The sequence below is a fragment of the Brachycentrus maculatus genome, unplaced genomic scaffold, assembly GCF_059751285.1.
Source record: "Brachycentrus maculatus isolate JH-2025_06_01 unplaced genomic scaffold, ASM5975128v1 h1tg000382l, whole genome shotgun sequence".
Lineage (NCBI taxonomy): Eukaryota > Metazoa > Arthropoda > Insecta > Trichoptera > Brachycentridae > Brachycentrus > Brachycentrus maculatus.
The window spans coordinates 526156-551291 of NW_028281131.1; positions in this window are offsets into that span (position 1 = coordinate 526156).

The following is a 25136-nucleotide window of genomic DNA, read 5'->3' on the forward strand; positions in this document are numbered from 1 at the left end:
TTTCTTGAAAAAACAAAAACTTTGAAATGATAATCTTACTGTTTTTTTTAAAACTCTTTAAAGTTTAACAATATCATTTATTCATTGTACCTATTCGACTCACAATGAATGCGGAAACATGATATGATTAGATTAGCATGATTATAATATGATTAGTTCGATAATTTTGTAAATATTAGTTTTCTTTTGCATTCGTGGTACTAAAGTTATAATTTTATTTTCATTTAACTTTATTTTTCGTCATTTAATCTCATAAACTTAATATCATCACCCGGTATTAAGCATTCCGTTTGAAGTGTAGGTGCACACATTTTATTTACCAGGTTCTTTATTCTGATGCGTAAAAATACGAATGTGTATAAAAAACGTCTATTATTAACCGACATAAAGAGGTTCTTTGATGGCATAACCTTTCAAGATATTGAAAAATGAAATTTTCTTTACAAAAGTAGGTTTTTAGCTTATCAAAGCCATTATTATTACTTATATTGTAAAATATCTTAAATATGTAAGAATAAAAAATGGTTTATTCAACATTATATAAAATAACAATAAAAATACGAATATTTGAAAAATATTCATATGTTAAATAAAATTTTGCTTCATTCTCTTTCAAATAAAATTATACGTTGGAATAAAAAAGTAATATCAAGTATCTTTGTTCTTGCGTCATATATGTAAAGCAGAATGTTTGTGTATATTTTTTTCTAAATTTTAAATTTAAAAATATAAAGATAAAACATATGTAGCTTTATATGAAAAATATCATTTTTGAAATCCATTTCTTAATTCAAATACCTTAAACGGAAATATAAAAAACAAATTCATAAAGACTTCTCTACTTAAAGCAAATAATAAAAAATAAGCTCGCCATAAAAGGCTCGATGTAAATATTTTGCGTAACTTTCTTTGAAAACGAAAGTGCTCAAAATTAAAAAGGAAAACTGGTCCATTAAGTCAATAGAGGGAACTTAACTTTTCACTGATAAAACTCTAAAACGGAGATAATTAGAGCATTAAAAGCCTTGGGTCTCAGTTTCGTCGTAAATAATAACAAATCTCGGTTTATTACAATTTGCTTTTAGTCCTGCTTTGTCAAAACCCGCAAATTGACGCAATTACGTTAGGATAATCACGAAAATTTTAATCCATTAATAAACCAATCGGGTGAATTATTCTGTTACCGAATTTCGTCTTGACGGAATTTGCGGCAAAGTTTTCCGAAGTTCATTGAAAATATTGTGAAAAGTAAGACTTGCCTTGATTTCAGAGTAAAACCGCGTTAGATCATGTTCCCTTTTGATTACAAAGCGTATTCTTCATTACATAGCACCTCAGATATGTAGTGGATCTAGTATTTACGGAATTTTATTGAGAATGAAAAGATTTTCTAGGTTTTATAAAATATTCGTATACTGAGGATTCTTTATAACTCATTGGTTCAAAGCAGACTCAAAAGTGATTCGTTAGTAAGAAGTCGAATTTTTTTGTTGGAAAACAATTTTTATTTTTAGATATAAATTTTATGTTGTCATGTATAAGATTTAAATTAACAAATGTTATAAATTAACATACATAAATTTATTATATTGTGGTAAGTTTAAAAAGTAAGTAATATTTAAATTTGTAAATTAAAATGCAGATGCAAATAGTGAGATTGTTATATAATTCAAGAAATAAAAACATCTCAGGTATTATGTGACTTTAATACAAATAGTTTAGGCTAATGCAATGCTATTGAGACCTAATGTCTTGAAAAAATTAAAATGAAAAATGAAAAAAATCATGAAACGGTTAACTAAAATAGCGTTTTTAAATTACTCGACATAGTTTGTTTTATTTATAGAAGAAATGGTTTTATTTTTAAATTTTTGATGAGAGTGAGATGATTTAAAAAAAAAAGTGATTTATATTAATTTATGAGTCACGACACGATTGGCAAAAAGACAAGTTAAGGCATTAAACATTCAATTTAATTCATTTCATTAATTAATTCGACTTTGTGGTAAAATCTATCCATTTTAAAAAAAGTAATAATAAATTTATTTAGGGTATTTTCCAGGAATTCACTAAATTAAACTGAAATTCGATATAATTAATTTAAAAATAATATTTTCTTAAAAAGTAAACATAAATTTACCGACTTTTTAAAGCAAAGAAGAATGCTTCCAACCCTCAAACGTCTTGACTTGGTCATTATACCCCTGTAGCACAAGGGCCCGCTAGTTTAACCTTCCCCTAGCCGTTGCTCTATGAGATCGATCTCAGTCTTTATGGGGCTCATTTCCCAACTTGCCTTTCCTTATGAGATCAATGTCACCTAACGTTATCCTGCCAAACTTTATACCTTACTCGAGGCTCGGCTCTGAATATTAACATCGGGTTATTGCCTACCTAAAGTCACGTGACATCGCACACAGGTTAATGGTAATAGGCGAACTTTAGTAGCCCTTTTTAATCAGTTTAATTTAATTTGTGGAAAATGTTTTTAATTTTTTTTAAAGAAGCCTCGACTCGTTAACGAGCGATAAAATGGTTTATAATAGATTTATATTATCCACTGACACTTCGTGATGGAATTGCATTTTTAATATATTATTAGATTAAAACCAATATTTTTAGCTTTTCCACTTTATTTTTATTTGACCAGCGACCGGGTTTCGTCGTTACAGACATCTGAAGTCGTTACAGACCAGTCTGATGATGTCTGTAACGACGAAATCCGGTCGCTGGTCAAATAAATATAAAGTGGAAAAGCTAAAAATATTGGTTTTTATCTAATAATATATTATAAATGGTTTATAATTTACAAAAAAGAACACCAAAAAACCTTGTTCTTTTACTTACCCTCATCTGTACTCAACGGGCACTGTTATGTTTGTATATAAGCACTGTAATATTGATCATAAAATACATTTTTATTTTATACTTTATACTCAATATTAAATGACACACATTTTGTTTACATATATATTTATATATATATATATATATATATATATATATATATATATATATATATATATATATATATATATATATATATATATATATATATATATATATATATATATATATATATATATATATATATATATATATATATATATATATATATATATATATATATATATATATATATATATATATATATATATATATATATATATATATATATATATATATATATATATATATATATTTATATATAAATATATAAATATATATATATATATATATATATATATATATATATATATATATATATATAAATATATATATATATATATATTTATAAATATATATATATATATATATATGTATATATATATATATATATATATATATATATATATATATATATATATATATATATATATATATATATATATATATATATATATATATAAATATAAATATATATTTATTTATATTTTATTTTTTAAAGGTTTATATTAATGCCAAAATAATAGCTCTATTATTTTCTTAAACTTAAAAATAAGTCAAGTAACGAATATACTTTATATGCGATAACTTGGATGGTATCCGATTTTTAGTCAAAACCTTGCACATGTCTTATGCCAGTGTCTCTCAATGTACCCGAGTATTTGAGGCCGCCCGCAATCAGCCGGTTTTCAATATGCCATCGACCGTGATGCAACATTCTGGATTCTGAATTTCCTCGCGAGCCAAACAGACGCTCAAATCGAATTTCACCGCGACAAGCTCTGACTGGTTACGTATCGTGTTTGTGAAATTGTGAGGCTGTATTTGTAGTGACATTTACTGCAGTCGAGAAGTGTTACGTTTCTACATTTCATGGGCCGAAGGCTGCTGGCTGGAGGCTGCAAACTGCGAGCAACAGTCAGCTCGCTCCAGTCCGCATCTAGTATCCAATTCATGACCTAATCAAATCATGTGTCGCCTCCGGGCTTACAGGGGTTGTAAACAGCCCTCTCAATACAGCGCTTATTTTTGGTAAATTATGGCGAAACTACTCTTACCATCTTACGACAAAAAACTGAATTTTCTTCGTCTTTCAACTCTCTTGATTTCTAAAAACTGTAACGCTATCATTGATAACATGAAAGCGGATCTTTAAGTGAGTTATAATGGTATTGCTAATGTCATAGTGAAATATGATTTAATGTCGTAGTGAAATTTGATTTAATGTTACAGTGAAATATGATTAAATTTTGACACGTAAACTACTAACCCTAACACTTTAACCACAACATTACAGAGGGCTGTGAACAGCCATCTGAATACAGCGCTTATTATTGTAAATTATGGCAAAACTACTGCTACCATCTTACTAAAAAAAACTATCTTGAATCTCAAAAATTGTCTAGCTAAATTTATCATAGATAACATGAAACAAAGCGGATCTTTAAGTGAGTTAAAGTGTTAATGTTATAGTTAAATATGATTAATGTCATAGTGAAATATGATTTAATGTCATAGTGAAATATGATTTAATGTCATAGTGAAATATGATTTAATGTCATAGTGAAATATGATTTAATGTCATAGCATGATTTAACGTTATAGTGATATATGATTGATTTTGACACGTAAACCACTAACCTTAACACATTAACCACTATATTACAGAGGTGGAAGGATTATACTCATGATTGCTCACATATTGATAGTTAATATTATCATCTTTATAAGAAATGGTGTTAACGTTTCTATGTTAAATATTTTTTTCGATGAGGATATTATTTTTGTATGAAAAAGATATATCGGTTAAATGGTGCAACTCTAGAGAAGATATTAATAATAATTTTTTGACATCTTAAAATACACAAAAAAGAACGTGGTACTCTGGGCATTTACGAGGTTTACTACCGTCATAGGCGGCTGGTCTAAGTGATCACTTTACACACGTGTAACATTTACCTATTCTACGCATGACTCACAACCACACTTATTATTCTATATTCTTCATCTATGTTGAGATGTCAAAAAAAATTAAGAAAAATAACTGTTATAATTGGAAACAATCCAGATTTACGAATTTAGACACACTCAAAATGTTGTGAAATATAAAGTATTTATTTATTAAGTGAAAGTTTTGATGAAAATTTAACCCTTTTTACATAATGATATCTCAACATAGATAAAAAAAAATATGGTAGTTACAGAGTTTACATGATTGACAACCGCACAACTCACATTTTGGAACTCCTAATCTCTCTTTTTCTAGCATTATGGTACCCAGTTTATTATAAAGGTCGAATTTTAAATGCCTTTCGTCAAATAAAATTAAAGTATTTAAATTAAAAAATGTTTACCTTTCATTTTATTTTTTACAATACCGTAATTTCATGTGATTTAAATTATTTCGGTGGTTAATTTGCGGTTATGCAGCTACCTTCTCCCATGTACCATGTAGCAGTAACAAGGCTGTAATTATTAACAGAGTCCGCATTGTTCAATTAGTAGAAATCTAATGATTTATTCTCGCAATTCATTTACTAATGTATACGAAGCTCAAATTTGGTAGCTCAAAGCTCTGTTGGTAGTAATATTTCACAAATATTATAATTTTTGGCGTTGTAAAATGCATCTATCAACTGGTCACTATTTGTATTAAAGTTTTAAAATCTCATATTTATACTCTTTCTATCGCATACCTCGTTAACAACGGAAGCAAATTCTGATCTGGAAAATGACATTTAAAAATAAATAAAGATAATGGTTGAAGAAAATTGGGGAAAATGTTTTATTTATAGATTTGGCGTTTAATTTGTAGAACTCCATAGTTTATATTTTAAATAAAAAAATTGAACACTTATTTTTAATGTGTACTAAGTTGTATTGTTTTAATTTTTAAAATCACATGAAAATAAAATTGGTGATAAAACTTTTGCCTTGTTAAGGCATTATTAAACAACTGGCATATTTTAAGTTATTTGATAGTGCCTTAAATTATTAATGTTTTTAAAATAAAAATGTACAACTTAGTAGAAACTAAAAATCATAGTTAGTAAAATATGAAATATGTTTTTATTTTTATATGGTAAAATAAAGATTCTAAGATAAATCAAATGGAAGAGTGCTGTTTTGGGTTACGAATCCTTACAAAATTGTGTAAGGTAACGTGTAAAAGTCCATTGAACAATATTTAGTAGACATAAAATAAACAAAATTTATATATATAATAAACAAATTTGCTTTTAGACTCTTATAAGATCTTAAAAGAGCTGTTAAATTACCGAAGCGGATTGACGAATCCAAAATTGAATTTCCATTTGATATATTAAAAGCCCTAAAGCTACGTTCAAGTCCATTAAGCGAAAATAAAACAGTGATTAAGTTCTCGTATATTGAGCTTTTTGCCGTCGCGGAACATTCGGTTAAAAAAACACATGGGAATTGAGCAAGAAGTTGAGAGGAAAATCTACTTTGTGTACGCAAAATTCACGGGCTTAGAAAAAGGAAGTCTACTACTCTTTCTAAACGCTCCGGGGGTCGGTAGGGGATGGGGTTGCGATAATGAGATCAGAGGGGCGGAGGGGCGGAGGGTTGGGGGCAATACGCCTGTTAATTTTCCCGACCAGGTAGGTCGTGCTCAGGAAAACTCGTTATCTATTGGCATCGAGGTGATAAATTCGCTTTGGTTTCGAAAAAAGACAATGCTGTTACGTGGAAGGCGCGATGATTGAATCGAGAGAAACTCGTTAAATTGAGTTCTTTTGAATGAGTTCGGAGGGAAGTGTAATGTTAATCCATGAGTTCTAAAGAAAATAAAGGACATGGTCTTATTCACATGATTATTACTTCGATTCGACGTGCTAAACTCTAATTATGGACAAAAATTATAGGATATACCTTATCAAATAATTTTTTGAGAGTTAGACGTACTGAAAAAATAATATAAAAACTTGTATGATGAGAAAAATCTGTGTTTCATCGATAATTTTCAACTTTCAACAACTTTAAAAACGCTTGAATCTAGATAAGACATAAAAAATGCTTTATTGATATTTCATATGTTATTTTAAACATGTGTTATCAGGTTATTATTCAATAAAGATAATGGTTAGATATCGATTTTTTTAAATAAAAAAGCGTGTTTTATGATTAAAAAGTCGTTTTTTTGTTTAAAACCAATGACGGATGGGAAACAATATCAAACATTGATTTATTGCAGTTATAATGCTGGTTAGATGCGTACTGAAGTAATGCTCCAAAGTATGGAGAAAAAATGTAAAAAAAATACTTGGGATATGAATAAAAAAGCTCTTGTAAAAAACGAATAAAAATTATGTATTTTTCAAAGCAATTGATGTGAGACTTGAAATGTTTCATACTGTTTAATGTTCCCGAACCTCTGTTTTGTTTGATAAGGCTAAAGGGGTTTTAGAAGTTTTCAAGTATAATAATAATTTAATTATTATGTGTGCATATATCCATCCCAACCCAATTATATTAGTTAAATTAGAAGGTGTTTACCCAGATCCATGTTGAATATATAAGTGAGCTTTACATAAGGTAATGAACATAATAATACAGCTCGATATAATACCGTAGGTTTACATTAAGTATTAACGGTGCCAGCTCTGATTGTGGCCAGAACTAAACGAGGTATTAATGTCCATTGTTGACAAATTTCGAATGACAATATAAATCGATTCTACGGGAATATAAAGAGCAATGCTTTGATTCAATTCAATATGTTTATAGTATTCGAAAATACAATGAAACTAGAATATGTATTTAAGTAACTGAAACTCCATTGATGTCGTGGGCTTAAACTATAATATCCCAATCATTAAAGACTAGAAATGGCATTAATAATAATATTTATATCAAATTGAAGTGAGTTTTTAACGTTTTTATATCTCTATTAGAAATTCCATTAGTGGCTTGGTTGTATGTTTATACAGTGAAGTTTTCAAAGCTATAAAAGCAATCAAATAATGTTACCCTGTTAAAACTATTGCAAGTGTTTAATCGAAAACCCATTCGGGGTCTCTATATAAATATAGCTATTTAATGCTGATGACTTAATAAAGTTCTCGATAATATTCTCCTGTCAACTCTTTTTACTTTTACAAAGAAAAAAAACGAGGTTTATCTGAAGCTGCATTCATGGATAACAATCCAAAAAAAATATTATTGGTTCAGACTCTTATCCGCATACAGTGGTTCATAGGGCACTGCCTCATATATACGCAGTGTTATCTTGACCGTTAAATTTACTCAAATACGCGGTCGTATATATATATATATATATATATATATATATATATATATATATATATATATATATATATACGACCGCGTATTTGAGTAAATTTAACGGTCAAGATATATATATATATATATATAAATATGTGACTCGATATTATATCAAAGCATTAAAATCCATGAATATTAAATAATTAGTTTGACTGCAAATAAATAAAACGCCATACCTACAGTATCATACAAAAATTCATTTGATTGTAGCGCGTAAGTTAACGTGATTTTCATCCCATTCCACGATCCAACCACGAGCCCACTCTCTATTCATATACCAAATTACAAACACGACAGATTATGTTTGTTTCCGCTTTCATTAATGAGTATTAATGCCTGTTTAACAGAATATATTATATCGGATAATGTACATATATAAATATTCATTTCATTTTGATAAGTACAGTATAACTTAAATACTTAACATTTTGTATGTGGATAGTTTTTTAATAAATTTCCATCTTGAGCTGATCATTTTCTTTCATCATTATTTTATGTATCTAATAAATAAGATTACTGAATAAGAATTAAATGGATGCGTTTTAAATATTTAACCTTTCCTGTCCGGAGTAAAAAAAAACAATCCGCGTGTTCCGAAGGGGGTACTGGCAATACCCCAAGTAAAATGTTATAAATACAGTTTTTTTTTACAAATTCGACTTATGTCATAATGTTTATCATACTATTGTTATTCTATTTTTTTTCAAAATGATTTGATATTTTTTTTCATAACCTTAAGCCTTTTATAAGTTATAACCCTTTAATTGTCAATATAATGAATAATTATGAATTACTCCTATTATATTTTGGGCCAGAACATTAAAAAACAATAAACACACGCGTCATATTAATGTTTACTGTAGGTTTGTGAATAAATGATGTGGCTATTTATTTTAATTTTATTTTTAAACAAATATATTTGTATAAAGTTTTTTTAGTTTCATTCTGTATTATTTAAGAGGGTTCATTTCAATTGCACCCACAAGGACAAGGTGTTTGTGGGTTTTACAACTTGACAACAAGATATAGGCTCATTACTGCAAAGGCAGTATATGAGTACCATACATAATAACACATATAAGTATAATTACTCAAATTAAATTCAATCATTCATAAAAAAACATTAAGGGATAATTGTTATAACTCCATTATGTTCATAATTACAAAGTACCTTAAATTGGTATGTTACGTTAAAAGCGATGCTAAAAATACAATATATTATTCAGAGGGACTCGTATTTCTCCGAGTCGTGGATTATTTAGCAAACGTTTATCCTTGATGAGTTTATTATATCAAGGATGTAGGTATGTTGGTGGGGAGACGGTATCACAAAGCTCCGTACGATTTGAGTTAAACGGCTTTACATTTTGAGAGAAATGTCAACACCGAGGAAGTTCCTGACTCCAAGGGTGGGGTATAGAGACATAGTTGAGAAAGTGCTTCTCGGATCAACTTTGTCACGAGTCAAAAAGTTTAAGTGGATTATTAATTGACAGTCGCGGGAGAAGAGCTTCTGGGAATCACCTTTCTTTCCGTCACATTTATTAAATGCACGATTCAATTTTCGCGAAAACGACGCTTTAGAAGTGTAAGCCCATTTACGACTGCTTAAGAAATTCTGAAGGGAATCTCTAAACACGTGACCACGTTTATTCGAGAAATTATATGAAAAATATTTTTTCTTTAAATTTAAGATAAAAAATGTGAATAATTACACCTATTCACTCGTGTATGAAGATACAAAATCACTCAAATTATTAAGTTAAAATATTTTCTTCATCAAAATAACGAAATTTTTATGAAATATTAAAAATATTTAACAGAACATTAAAATTTAATGGTGGTACTGTATTTATTAAATAAAACAGCGCTTTAAAGTCTTTTTCACTATTTTTTTATTTGACCAGTTATCGGGTTTCGTTGTTACCGACATCATCAATCCTGATAGATATGGCAATAATCAGGAAACTCGGTCACTGGTAAAATAAAATAAAAGGGGGAAAAAACGCATACTTGTCGTTTTATTTAATAAAAAAAGTTTGGGTTACTTACCTTCATCTATTTATAAGACCGTATTGCTTATTTTTATAAAATCTTCAATTGAATCAGATTTTCGTGTCATTTTCTGTTTTTTATTATTAAAAGAATAACCCGCGAGGCCTCTTTTTTAGAGGCTTGTCTGCAGGGAGGATAGTAAGGACAGAGAAAATAGATGTGAAAAGATACATTTTAAACACCCAGACCAATTGAAAATAAATATTTCTTGATTTCGTTTAGCAATTGGCAGAAATTAAACCCGCGACCCGGCTACCTCCAGTTTATTTCATTCGTTCTATTCCCGAAAGCTCTTAAATGATTTTTTCTGATCGCTAGAAACAAATTTAGTGATTATTATTTTTCTCCTGTAATTGCAGATAATCCAGATTTTGTGAACAAGTATTTGAACACACTCAAAATGTTGTTAATTTAGTGATTGTTACTGGCATCATTGCAGTATAGCCTTAATTCCCAACTGGAGGTCTGAGAGGAGACTATTTAGAATGAGCTGTTCGCATTACTCAACGGTAATTTCATATTGGCGTCCGGTTATTTTAGAATTATTATCGCCAGTGGACTCGTAAGTTAGTTTTCATAGATTGGATGTTGGTTTAGCATAATTGGAAGTAAATGATTAGCGAGGGTTGGGCGAAAAAACAAACAGTGACAAATTTACTCCGAAAATACTTTTACCGACATTTATTTAGAAACTGTGATTTAGAGAGGAGAAACTCAATCACTTAAACGGATTTCAATGATTCAATGTGAAATATTGCGTCCCATCGACAAAAAAGGCCAGAGAATTTATTGCAGAACATCTAATCGAATTATAGAAATATATATTTTATTGATAGATTAAGTGTATTTTTATACGACATAAATGGTTTTTTCGATAAATCTTCTCACAGTAAACTCTTGTCAAAATGAAGTATATTATTTGGAAAATAATTCTTATATAGAGAGAAAATTAAACCTTAGCCACGAATTTTATAGGCGGCTCCCATAATATAACAAATCACAATCTAAATCGAAATGCTAAGAGTAAAATAATACTGTTTTATATTAAATATCACATTTAAAATTATTTGTATTATGGATATTTCAACTTGAGATGATGTATTTATCATTTTTATATCTAAGAAGATAAAACACAGAACCTATAATACGAGTATATATTGATATAGGGTCAAATATCAAATAATTAAAATTATAAACAATGATTTAAAAAGTTTAAAAAAATTTAGAATAACAAATAAATTACTCAGGTTTTTTGAGTTTCTGAATTTTTTTATTTAAAAAAAAGTTTTTAAACGGTACGCTTTCCATTTATTGTAATTTTATTGTCACTCTACCTTTTAAAATTACATATTTGATGATAATGGTTGTGTTCATTTGAATCTATATGAAAGAGTATGGGTTTCAAAAAAAACTATTTTTTTACGTTTATAGTAAATGTTTTAATGTTAATAGGTACAAAGTTAAACTGATCAGACAAACAAGAAGCTTATAAATGTATCTCAAGTCAAAGTTTTGATAAATTCGCAATAATTGATTGACACCAGCCAATTTTTTGAAGTGTGAGTGTCAAGTGTCTCTTTAAAATAGTAGGGTTAGCAAATGTAGGTCAAATTTGTAAAATCACAGAAAGGAGGAACGAAGGGCCTATTGTGACTTTCGATCCATAGAATCTTTGTCCCCGATTTCCCATACTCGACATTCGAGAGTGAGAAGATGATGATTACCGTATATTTCTTCTAACCCTTATCTGCACCCAATTGTGCATAGGGCACTGCGTCGCAAATAAGCAGTGTTATATTGATCGTTAAATACACAAATGAAAGGTGACCAGCCTTTCGCTTCAGATACCAGTCCAGGGTCATATTAAATAAATATTACACTGAAAAATTACTAATATTTATTTTGACCCTCTTGGAAATCAAACCCGGGACCTCCAGCATGGTATCCTAGTATGCTGGTACCATTACACTACGAAGGCGGACAAAACCGTATATTTGGAATCACGTATTTTTCATATATGCGGTCTGGGCGTTTAGGAATTCGAATAGAAGTTTTTATTTACCTATCGACTTGAGTTTTGCGGATATCTAAGGGGCTCTTTTAAAATTACCACTCTAAGGACATTAATTGGGGTGATATTTCATCCTTGGCAGGGAAATACATTTCAAGGGGGTGGTATTTTAGAATGGCTGCCGTGGTTACAACCAGGTGTACAGAAGATGCAGGAGGTACCGGTACAGCCTCCACGACTACCTACCCGTAAATGGGTTTAAGGAGTTAAAAGGAGATAAAAACCATCATAAACAAAAAGCAAAAGTGTATTGGAGTTATCTTCCTGCTTTGCGTATTCTTGATTTACGTCTACAGATAATGGATTAAAATACTTTGACGCGAGATTTTGCAAATCTACGGGATACGAATAAATGATTTATTACCCGTTAATGATTTTTTACTAATATTTTTACTTCAGAGTAAAAAAAATATTTTGCTTTATGTTTGGTACTTACATAAAACAAAATAAATGAAGTTCTTAAAAAAATGTTCTTTTTGCTCTAACCATTATCCACACACATAGTTGCGCATTGGGCACTGCATTGTATCGAAATTGTGTTATCTTGATCCTTAAATATACGAAAGAAAGGTTATCATATCAGCCCTACATTACAACTCTTAGAAACAATTTTTGAAAAATCATTTTTCTTTTGGCTCTCGAAAAACATATAATAAAGAGTAGGTGGCATCAAACGTTTTATTTTTATGATTGTTTTATTAGTGGAGAACATACACAAGTAATAAATTGGGGTTCAATGCATTCTGCATAATTTTCATGAAAATGATGCGAAATGCATCGAATCACGTGTTACAATAGATTTTAAGAAATACAAGTATTTCCCAAGTAAAATTTAAATTAAAAACAAATCTACATTATCACAAAGTGAGTTCTGCATTTATTAATGAAAAAATATTTTTTCCCCTATTCAGCGTTGTAACTAACATACAAAAGTTATTTAATTTTATGGTTATATTTTCACGATTTAAAGTTAAAGTTCGTTCGTCCGTTATTCGAACCTGGAAACCCTGAATCAGAATCCACGATAGTAACCATAGGACAAAAACCAAACACAAATACATAAAAATGATTGAAATGGTAATTGTATCATTTGTATAGAAGCAACTCGTTATTTTGTGCGTGGCCGTTGGTAGCCCCGGTTTTATTTTGTGGATGTAACATGAAACAACCTCCACTGTGATAATTACACCCTCCCATACTTTTGTGTATTCCAAAAGGTACCGTTAATCACGTTTGATTTATTGGATGACGCAATGCGATATTTCAATATATTTTGCTTAGTTGCAAATCTATAAGAAATCAGATAACAAATGGAAAAAATAATATTTCTATTGTTATTTAAAAAATCTTAATGAAACATATAAATAAATATGTTTAAAATTAAAACGACAGTCCGATTCTGATTTGTTTTTATGTTTAATTAAATATTATATATTATTCTAATATAATACAATTTTGTTTAACGTATCTTTTTTCATAAAAATTTAATTATTAGTAATAATTTACCGATTCTTAAGAAGTTTAGAAAAAAAAATGCACTTTTAAATTAAACTTTTTAAAATAAAATAAATATATTAGTCTGTTCGAAATCTCAAAACCGGTGAGATATTTTTATCTAAAACATGTTGATATATTGACATGTTTTTATTTTATTTTTAATAACCATTGTTTGATAAATTAGAAAAGATGTTTTTTTTTTAACTCACAATTGCAGCGTCATATGTTCAATATTACAGCAACAGATGCAATACTAGACATTTTTCATGGCAGATGGCATGTTTCTTGATAGCTGCTTAATTAAGCATTTTCAATGTTTTGATTGCCGCTGTTTCATATGCATATAACCTCCATCAATATTTTCATCACAAACTTTTTTTGTTTTTTTTTATTCTCTCTGCATGTATCCATATCCATTTCATTATGTTGTTAAACTTGAACTGCTTTTTTTCAAATCTGATATAAAAATAAATTGAAATCTTTTTCAATTTATTTTTAAATAACGCAACGAAACCGAAACATTTTTGAAGAAAATTATTAAAGGCCATAACAAAGTGGGTGAAATACGAGAATATTAAATGCATGTGATCATGGTCAAATGCTGGTGACCCTCCACAAACGACTTCAAAACCTGGATTATCGGCAAACAATGTTAAGTTGAGTGTTTGGTGGGATTGGAAGGGAGTTGTTCATTATGAGTTGTTGTAACCTGGCGAAACCATTAATGCAGTCCTGTACTGTGCACAATTTGACCGTTTGAACGAAGCAATCCAGAAAGAATGACCAGAATTGGCCAACAGAATGGGAGTTGTTTTCCATCATGACAATGCCCGGTAACAAACACCTGTAATGACTCTGAACTAATTGATGGTACTTGGTTGGAAAATTTTGATGCATCCACCATATAAATACGGATCTTATACTATCTGATTACCATTTGTTTCTGTCTCTGTAAAAATCTCTTGATGGTGAAAAATTGGTCGTCCGAAGAGCCGCTGAAAATCACTTGGCTAAGTTTTTCGACGATAAACCACAGAAGTTCTATTCCGATAGAATTATGAAGTTACCCGAGAAGGTCACAAATAATAGTGGTCAATACATACTTGATTAAATTTGATTTTCAACAAAGTATAATTTTGTTCAAAGATGTAACAAAAAACCACACAGACTTTTTATATAACCCAATATATACTCAGAACACCATATTCCCATCTTAAAAACTTTAATCCATTTTAATTTGCAATTGAAATTAATTAAAAACTTTTACTTGTGACAAAAATAAAATTAGCACTTAAAAAGTGTTAATTTTGCATTTGAAAACGAGTTTTAAGCTTAATTAAATATGACAGAGCGACTTGGACATTTCTGTGCTACACCAGTAAAAGAACACCTGCTACATCAACTTTCACAATTTATTTAAGCTCTTTTTCTCGAGATTCTCCACCAGTAATTTATGTCTGAAAATATATTTATAATTTTTTAAATTAGAAAGGCTTGCAAAAAATGCATTTAAAATGATCCTTGATTTTTAAAATACTTGAAAAATTACTTAAAGCCTACAAAACATCGATGCTCTTGATATTTTAAAGCACTCATTTAATTTGTCTCATCAAAATATTAGATGTTTGGTTGTCAATCATCGCAGAATGGTGAATGTTCTACGTGTTAAAAAAAAAAGTCACTTAAACCAGTCTATGACTTCCCTGACTTCCTGACTTCCATATTGTTCCTTTTCTTTGTTCAGATGTCATAAAATTAAATTCCATTTTTTATTAATGTTAATAATATGCGTCCAAATAATAAAAATTATCTTTGAATTCATTTTAAGAAAAATATGAATTATAACTTGAGCACTTAAATTTAAGTGAGAATCCACATTGCCTTTTAACATAGAATTACTAAAAGTCGGCAATTACGCGAAAATTTATAGAACACGCGACATACTATATATAATCCTTAAGTTATTACTACATTATTCATTACATTAATTCTCTGGGGAACTTCGTACAGAAAGAGCCATCAGTTGTCAAGTTTTGAAGGAAGGGGCATTTCGTAAAATGCTGCCCAGAGAGGAAAGGTGTAATTAATTGCGTTACTGCACGACACTTTTTATTGACGTTACGTGGTTAGAATGTTTATTGTAAAATTATCACGTAGTCCTTAAACTCCATATTTGAAAAACACCTTATGAAAAGCTCTTAACAGTAATTTAGTATATAACAAACATTTGGTATGTTTCCAGATAAGAATCTTTATCAATAGTTCAATAGTTAGGGATGTAAATAATTTAATTTTCCATAGCTCTTAGCTATTCAATACTCTCGATCCAAGCTTTTACATCTTGACATAGAAAAAAACCCTTCTTAGTAGATCTTGTTAATATTTTCATAAACATTTTATAGACAACTTAAAAAGTTTTTTTTACTTCTTTCAGTATTCTACCAAATCACTTAACACAAAGTTTTTTGAGATTTGTATTTTATTCGTATTTTTTCACCTTTTTTATATTATTTGCAAAAATTTAAAAAAGTTTAAAAACTTTCTAACTTACTAAGAATTTCTATTAATAGAGAACCATTTAACGTTTTTTAATGATATGATAAATGGCTTAATTTAAAAGGATTTATTTTTGCATACAGCAATACGAAAAAATATTAAGGTATGGAGTATTATGATAATATATTATATTGATTCCTCATTGATTTTCAAACTAAAAAAAATATAACACTCTCCTTATCATTCATCGTTCACTTTCTGTACTATCACTTTAAAAAACACTACTTTGTGACTACCAGTTTCGGAATAATCATTCCATCATCAGGTCAAATGAAGACTTAAGTGAACTTGTTATGGTCTGACAATTATACAAAAGTAAAATTTAAAAGAGAGGGAGAGAGAGAAGACTAATGAAAATGTTGAAATAAGAAAAGCAATTAGTAAAGACTTACTCATAATGGTAAAGTAGTAAAACCCTTATCCGCACTCCAATGGTGCATAGGGCATAAACGCAATGTTATCTTGATCGTTTACACATGAAGGAAAGGTGATCAGCCCTCCGCTTCAGGTACATGTCCAGGGTAATTTTGAATAAATATTACTGTGAAAAAATCACCTATATTTATTTGACCCCCCCTGGGAATCGAACCCGGGACCTCCGGAACGGTAGCTGAGCGTGCTTACCACTACACTACGAAGGCGGACATAAGGCGGAGATATATACTCATAAAAAGTAACCAATTAAATTTGACTACAACTCCACTTTTAAATATAAACTCATTGTGATTCACGATAGTGCAGTGTCTTTCTTAGAACCGGTATTTTGTTTGTTCATATACCTACGAGTATATTCACTAATACAATATAGTTTTATTCAAAATGGTTTGAATTTAAAATAATAAAAAAATAAGCAAATAAATAAAATGTCTGGAACGAACAAATCACAAAATTTCGTCGTGGAAAATTCGATTCTCTATTCGCAGTCTCGTGAAACGAATTGTGTGGAACGGGGCTCCGTTTTATAGCTCTCTCTTTACGTATGAAAGCCAAATCGAGTAAAATAATTGCCGAATATAATGTAATCCTCGCCCCCGAAAACACATCATTCCTTCTTATAATATTATCCTCGATACCATTTGGCCTCCCCGGGATACATTCAAGTGCGGCGGCGGACAACTCACAATTCATTCTCAGAGTTTGTCGGAATGAATTAGTATTAGAGGATTTTCCACTTCGCCTGCCGCCATTATCGCTTCTTCACAATTTGGCGGGAAATAAGCTGCCGAAGTTGGAAGCCATTGTTGTGTGGTCGCAGGGAGGGGATAAGTTTGCGATTATCCATACTAAACTCGGCCAGATGGATGTTCGCTATCATTATTGGATTTCTACGAAAAACACATCAAAATAACTTCAGACTGAAAGGGCTTCGAGATTCAATCTTGCAAACTTATCAACTTGCCCTTTTTGAAAATATGGTATTTGAGTAACACAATCTTAATTTTTCTATTGAAATCGTAATTTTAGCATTCTTGTTAAAAAATCATTTCTTGAATGTTTTTCGCAGATACTTTGTGGCACATTTTAAAAAACTTTATAAAATTAAACAACTTTGTTTTGACCACTTTTTTATTGGTATACTTTGTCCAACCGATTTCGACAAGAACCTTTTCATTATCATTGTTTATGTACTAAATGCTAAAATATTGAAATACTCATAATTAATTACACTTCCACGCACTCCGTGCACCATATGAAAATATGATTTAAAAAAATATTGAACAACTCCTAAATGTTGTTTTTACTATGCATTTCGTAGTGAATAGGTACGTCAACTCCAATTGACAACTGCAAATGGAATGGAAAAACTCATTATCAGTCAGGAATCTAAAACGAATGAACTAAAAAAATACTTAATCGAAAAATATTTGTGTCAGTGGTTAGTTATGATTTCTCATTTTCTCCTTTAAACATGCTTCTCAACATATGTTTTTTTGCCAACTCACTGTACCTTTGATTGCTTTATATTTAACATTACATCCTGCGTTATTTTATTGGTTACTTTCTTTTTTGTTTTTCAGTCTTGTTAACCTCAATCCTATGTTTCAAAATTACTAATGGAAATTACTCTTTTGCTTCTTACCTTACAGGTATGTTTTTTATATGCCCATATACTGTACCCATGCATCGTGGTATATTTTACATTTTTACCTCTGTTTTTAAACTTTCTTATCTGTGTTTCAGTCTTGTTAACCTTAATTCCATGTCTTAAAATGAGTAACGGAAATTTCTCATCGGAATTATTATAAATGTGACATTTGTATATAATATGTTAAAAAAATATTAATGTTAATTATTTGTGTAAAAGTAAATATAAAAACATCAGCCCCCTCATCTTCAAGCTTTAACAGACATTATTTAAAAAAAATCCAAGTAACTATTTTTGTTATTTTTTTCTAAAAATTAGGGTTCAAAAATATGTGTACATTGCGCAAGATATCGTATGTACTTACGTGAGATTTTGCCTCTTCGGTTAATTAAAATCTTTCCGATTTCGATAGATTTTCAATAGAAAGTAAAATATTAATCGATATGCCTGCTATTGATTGCCGAGTAAGTACGAATCAAACGCCTGAATTAACCCAAGAAGGGATGAATAATGTAGGAAGACTAATGTTTATACATTTGTCCATGATATGAGTATAAGATGAAGAGAATTAAGAAAACAAGAGAACACATGGATATTAATAAACAATCTATTATGAATTCCTATCTATGGTAAAAATAACGTCAATGGTGCACCTGTTTCCTCAAGCAGTTGGAAAAGCTCAATGGGGGTTGTATTACCGAGTGAAGCACCTTCTCGGTAGTGCCGAGCTCCGCTTGCTCCAGACGGTTGCGGTGGACCGCCCGTAAATACGGATTACCATTCACGGCCGGTGAATGTATTTACGACCCAAGTTTAGGTCTAACTGCCAATCCGTTAAACGGGTCCTATGTCTACTTCCGTCTGGAGTAGGGAATATCGATTGTTCACTGATGAAAGGTACCACCAGAGCGAATAGATTAATCCTGATCGTTCCATCCAATCAAATTAACAACGCCGTTAAATTGTCGGTACATTATAGGAAAATGAGATTAATACCTACGCGGTGGACCATTTATTTTAATTTCGTTGTTAGGTTAAAGTCGTGTTATAATAATTCTCATTTATTTTTTTTTAACTTTGTATTTTGATAATATTATCATTGATTCATTATTTTCATAAATATTTAATGAAAACTAGTTGCTTCATTATATAGCAGTAAATTGTAATTTACGATTTTTTCATTCTCAGTTATACACTACGTTTAAGCACTATCTTCCCTGTAGTTGCAAACCGCTTTATAAGGTATCAAACGTTTTGACCAATATCATTTGTCCGTTTTTGGTTGGTTGAAACATATTGCTTCCTAGCAATAAACCCTCCAATGTGCACATTTTTTCTTTACATGACGTCAAAATAAATAAATAAATAATATTAAATAATATGTAAATCATATTATAAGGATCAATTAAAAAAAAGCACAATTATATTTAGTCTGAAAATCGATGTAAAAAAGATTCATATATTACTTGGTTTTCTTACTTCAACGCCAAATCAATGAAAAAAGTTAACCCAACCAAAAAATAATACTGGATCATTATTCCATTGATAAAATAATGTATAAGCTGTGTGACAGAATAGACGCGTGTGGTATTTATTAATAAGATAAAAACATCATACTTTTGCTTTTAGGAAGGATAACGTTTAAAATTATAATTATTTCCAGTTCCTGTGTCACTTTGTAAAATGGAAGAACATATAAAAATTACCAAAATAACTTTCATTTTTCCATATTCATACGATTTTTTTTTCAAAATCCTTGTATCATATGAATAAAAATATAAATTTGATATGTTTCGGACGTTAATCTTAATATCAGGTTTATTTGAATACCAGTATTGTTGGAATAATTATTGTTTCCAATGTCACTGCCCGAGAGATGCAACGTTTAACCGAAATAATTGCAATTTTGAAAGCAGTACTTCCCTCAATACCAACACGTTAGTAAAGAGTAACTACCTACTAGAATATTACAAGTACTATCCTACTATGGTGCTTTACCGCACCAAAGTTTTACCAAAAGCTCTCTCTATAATAGACAGTCAAATTGTATCGCTCGGTCCAAACCGAATTCGCTTCAAGCACTATCATTGTACGTTTTTGTAAACAAACTGAATATCCAAATAAGCACGTTTATATGAAATGGTATTTTTCAATGATCTGAAAATTAAATAAGTTTTTCTTAAAAAATAAATAATGATGGTTATATTAAATCATAAACCTTTTTATGTAAGTGAAGCTTATTATTACTTTGACTCTTTAAAAGGTTTGATTTAAATATTTTATTGGGAAAATTGAAATGTTTTTTGAAATGAAAATATAATAGTATGTATATTTACGCCCGAGGTGTAATAGTCAACACGATTAGCTATCGTGCTGGAAGTCCTGGGTTTGCTTCCCATGGGGGAAGGGTGCAAGTAAGTGATTTTTCACTCTTATATTTATTCAATATTACCCTAGTCCGGTGACTGGAGCGATTGACTGATCACCTTTCATTCATGTGGAAACGATCAAGATAACACTGCATTTATATGACGCAATGCACTTTGCTCTTTTGGGTGCGGATAAAGGTTTGAAGAAAAAGTATATTTACAGAGCTTATAAGCTGTCACGCATTGATTGAATTGATACTCTTAATAAAATGACTAGTTCAAAAATGAATATTTCTGTGGTTATAAAAATACGGAAAAAACCTCAAATACAGAAAAAAACTCTAACTCTTATAACTATTTATTGTAACTGCACACAGTTGGTAGAGTTCCATATTGAATTGTTGGGTAATATATCCAAAATAAAACACGGTTTGTTGGATTGAATTCTACATTTATTTATGTACATGTTAATACGTGACGCGTTTCGTCTTCTTTGAACATTAGAACGTTTGATGTCCTAAGTAGACGAAACGCGTCACGTTTTAACATATACATAAATTAATGTAGAATTCAATCAAACAAACCGTGTTTTATTTTGGATATACTACCCAACAATTCTTATAACTATACTCAAATTTTTAAACGGATGGAAGCAGCTCTAAAATAAGTATTGAAAATTTTAACAATATTTTTTTCCAATGCAACTTTTAAATTTTGAGCAATACGGTTCTTAGTTCGTGGTCTACTGATGAATGTTATACAGAGTTCATTGTTCATGTGTTCAAGTGATCATCACTTAATGCAGGTCAAAAATTCTGTTAATATACAGGCATTTTTATTATATTTTCATTTTAAAAACTTTGTCATTTAATTTTATCGAAATGCTGATCATTTTAAACAATATTTGATCATCATAATCTTTGTTTCAAATGTTGACAAAAATTTGATTTCTTATCTTCAAAATATATCACTGCCTTTTCTCCGACGAGAGTAAAAGATTCAGATTAAATTTCAAGGCACGTGTTTTGGAGAATAGACCACTTATTTATTTATTAAGTCCTATTGGTCCTACAAAGATTAGATGAATAATGAAACTTGATTTTATAGAAGGAGAATTGTTTCCTTGTTTTTAAAATTATACAATCCAAATATTTTATTTGAAATCAGTCTTATTGACAATAAGTACAAATAAACATTATGCATTCTTACCAATAACGTTTTTTTTTATTAATATAAAGTTAAAAAAAAGTTTTTTTTTTTAAATTACCAAAACTAATACATGGCAAAATATAAAAACAATAAACAGGTATAATAAATAGGCATAAAAAGCATGCTTAAAAGAAATAAATGAGAAAACGTTGGGCGAGAAACATATTTAAAATAAACGAATGAGAAAATATAAAAAAATAAGAAAATATAAAAAACATAAGGTAAAAAGAAAATATGACTAAACACATATATATCTTTCCATAAAGTACTTTTTCAGATCATTTATTTTGGATCCCCGATTGGGTTTATAACGAAATAATAAGTACATTTAACATTCATTTAATTTTTTGGCATCTCAACAAATATGTAGAAGTGGTCACTTTACACACGTGTAACATTTACCAAATCTACCCATGATTGAAGACCACACTACTCAAATTAAACGGATGTTCCAGAATATGAACCGATTTTGAAACATTATACTAGAATCATCAGAATTTTCTCGAGAGACATCTATTGGTGAGATGAAGTAAATGCCCAGACTTTTATATTCTTCTTCATCTTTGTTGAGATTTTAAAGAATTAAATGAAAAATAATTCCTAGAATTGGAGATAATACAAAAGTGAACAAGTATTTTGACATACTCAATATGTTTTTAACGTTGAACATTCTTCGACTTTTTTATATAAATTTGAAATAAAAGTTTTATAAAAAAAAAATTCTTTCTTTATTTTTAGTATTTTTTTTTTTTAGTAGACGTGTTAAATTTGTACCTAAACTGTATACGAAATTTTGTTTTTCAGTAACAGTGTCGGCAATACCGGGATAAGGGTAAAAGACAAACATTAGATAACCAAAAATAAATTATTCTGAAAATGGCGTTTTAATTTAAATGTAAGGAAAGTTGTGCTGTAATTATTTTATACGAGAGTGAGAAATATTTTATCCTGGAATATATTAAGTCTGTGTCCAAAAGCCCCCCACTGAAGCGACTTTGTGAGAAAGTGGTAAAATATGCTAATGGGCTCCGGAATACTTGTGTTTCCGTGTTCCTAATTAATTCAAAAACTTTTACCTCAAAACAACTGAATTACAACCATCCTAGTTCTCCGAACCAGAGCGATTTTCTTTCAAAGGGATTTTATGCATCGCTAACACAACGCGCCGTATATTAAGACGACAATGTTCTAGGAAGTACGTGGGATAGGTTACCCATTACAAAAGCTCACAAGCAAATCACTCAGGAAGTTAGTCACAAAGGAATAAATAATTTCAAATAATGAGAATTAGCACCTAAAAATATGTAAATATTCATGTGGTATACGTATACTGAAAAACGGGAGTATACGTACCTGTGGGATTTAAAGCGATATAAGGTCGTTTGTGAGACTTTATACATTGAACAATTCCCGGAAAAAAATATAAAAGATCTCGGAATCCTTTCGAAGATTATATTTTATGAACTTAATTAACTAACAGTAGGGGTAGACAGAGATTTTAGAATGTCACACCGATCTGTCTTTGCAAACAATCTTTAGTGACTCGTTCTGGAAAAATATCTAAATAGTATACTGATTTTACTGTGAATTCGCATTTCATAGCTTTCAATGCTCCTGTCACTGACAATCTAAATAAGATTTGGAATACCATCAGATTCGGTAGTAAGTTCCTGTAGCCTACTAGATCCAAGTTCTAACCTAACGGTGATAACAAACTAACATAACCCTGTCAAACAATCCAAAACCAACCCTAATTCACACTTGAACATAAATCCCTAACCACAAAAAAACAACACTATGCAGTACAAAGATACCCCAATGATTCAATTACTTTCACCAACTATAAAAATTAACAATTACAATGTCTAATTCAGCTAAAAAATGTAACTTTCCACAGTTTATCAACATGATACTCTTTGCTGTGGGATACTAAATATCCTTGCACACAATGACGTCTATCCTCTGCTACTCTCACGCACATCCTTCCTAGTAGAATATACTCGCATATCTTGAAATTTATAATTTTGTATTCCAACCAGTGTCATGTTTGAAATATTAAAATAATTACTTAGACTTTAGTACTTCTCATGAGAGCATGATTATTTTTTAGATAAAGGCCCAGATCTCAAGCGTTCAAATCAGAATGCGCAGAGCCACGCTCAGGGCTCGACGTGTCCTTATGCTTGATTTTTTTAAAGAATTTATATTGAATACCTTTTCTGTGTTTTAGAATAAAGATTTTTTTTAATTCCTTACTTTTTTACTACCCATTTCTTTTTCAAACCATAAACATAATTGTTTTAAAGCAAAAACTTATTTTTTAATGCAATGTTTTAAAACGATATATTAAGAAAAAAATCGTTTACGAAAAATGATACCTGGATTTAGAGAAAATAAAGTTGCGATTTAACGAATATTTGGCCTTAAGTAGAATTTAATTTGATATACACCAACGTATTAAGTAAAATAAATTAATAAGGAGGAGTTTTAGAATATTTAATTAAATTATAAATTCATTACGATGAATGATTCAGTATATTTACCTAAGGAAAACGGGAGTCATATAAATCCATTTACAAGTTAAGTAAAGTAATACCAATTATTGAATTAGGCAGAGTTGAAAAGGGGAGTAAGCCATATTGTTTAACCTTCAAGATAAGAGACTTGTTATTTTGTATTTACGAATACATTATACGTTAAAATTAAGCCCATGTTCATTGGTCAATTTTTGAATCCTGTATTGTTAATAACTTACTAAAAAATCCAAAAATTTCTAGTTCAATTATTCTCCCAAGTACTAGTAAGAATAACCCGATCCAAATATAAAAAGTTGAAAGAAAATTCGACCATTTTGTTCATAAGGTAAAAAAAATATCATCATACCAAGACCAATTGAATATGAACCCTCAACCTTAGTTTTATCGTTCTTTAACCATAGCGTTGTGCGTGTCTCTTGGTAGACAAGTATCTTGCAAAACTTGTAACTAGTAGTCTTTAAGATAGCGAATAAAAAAATACCGTAAAAATACAAATTTCTATG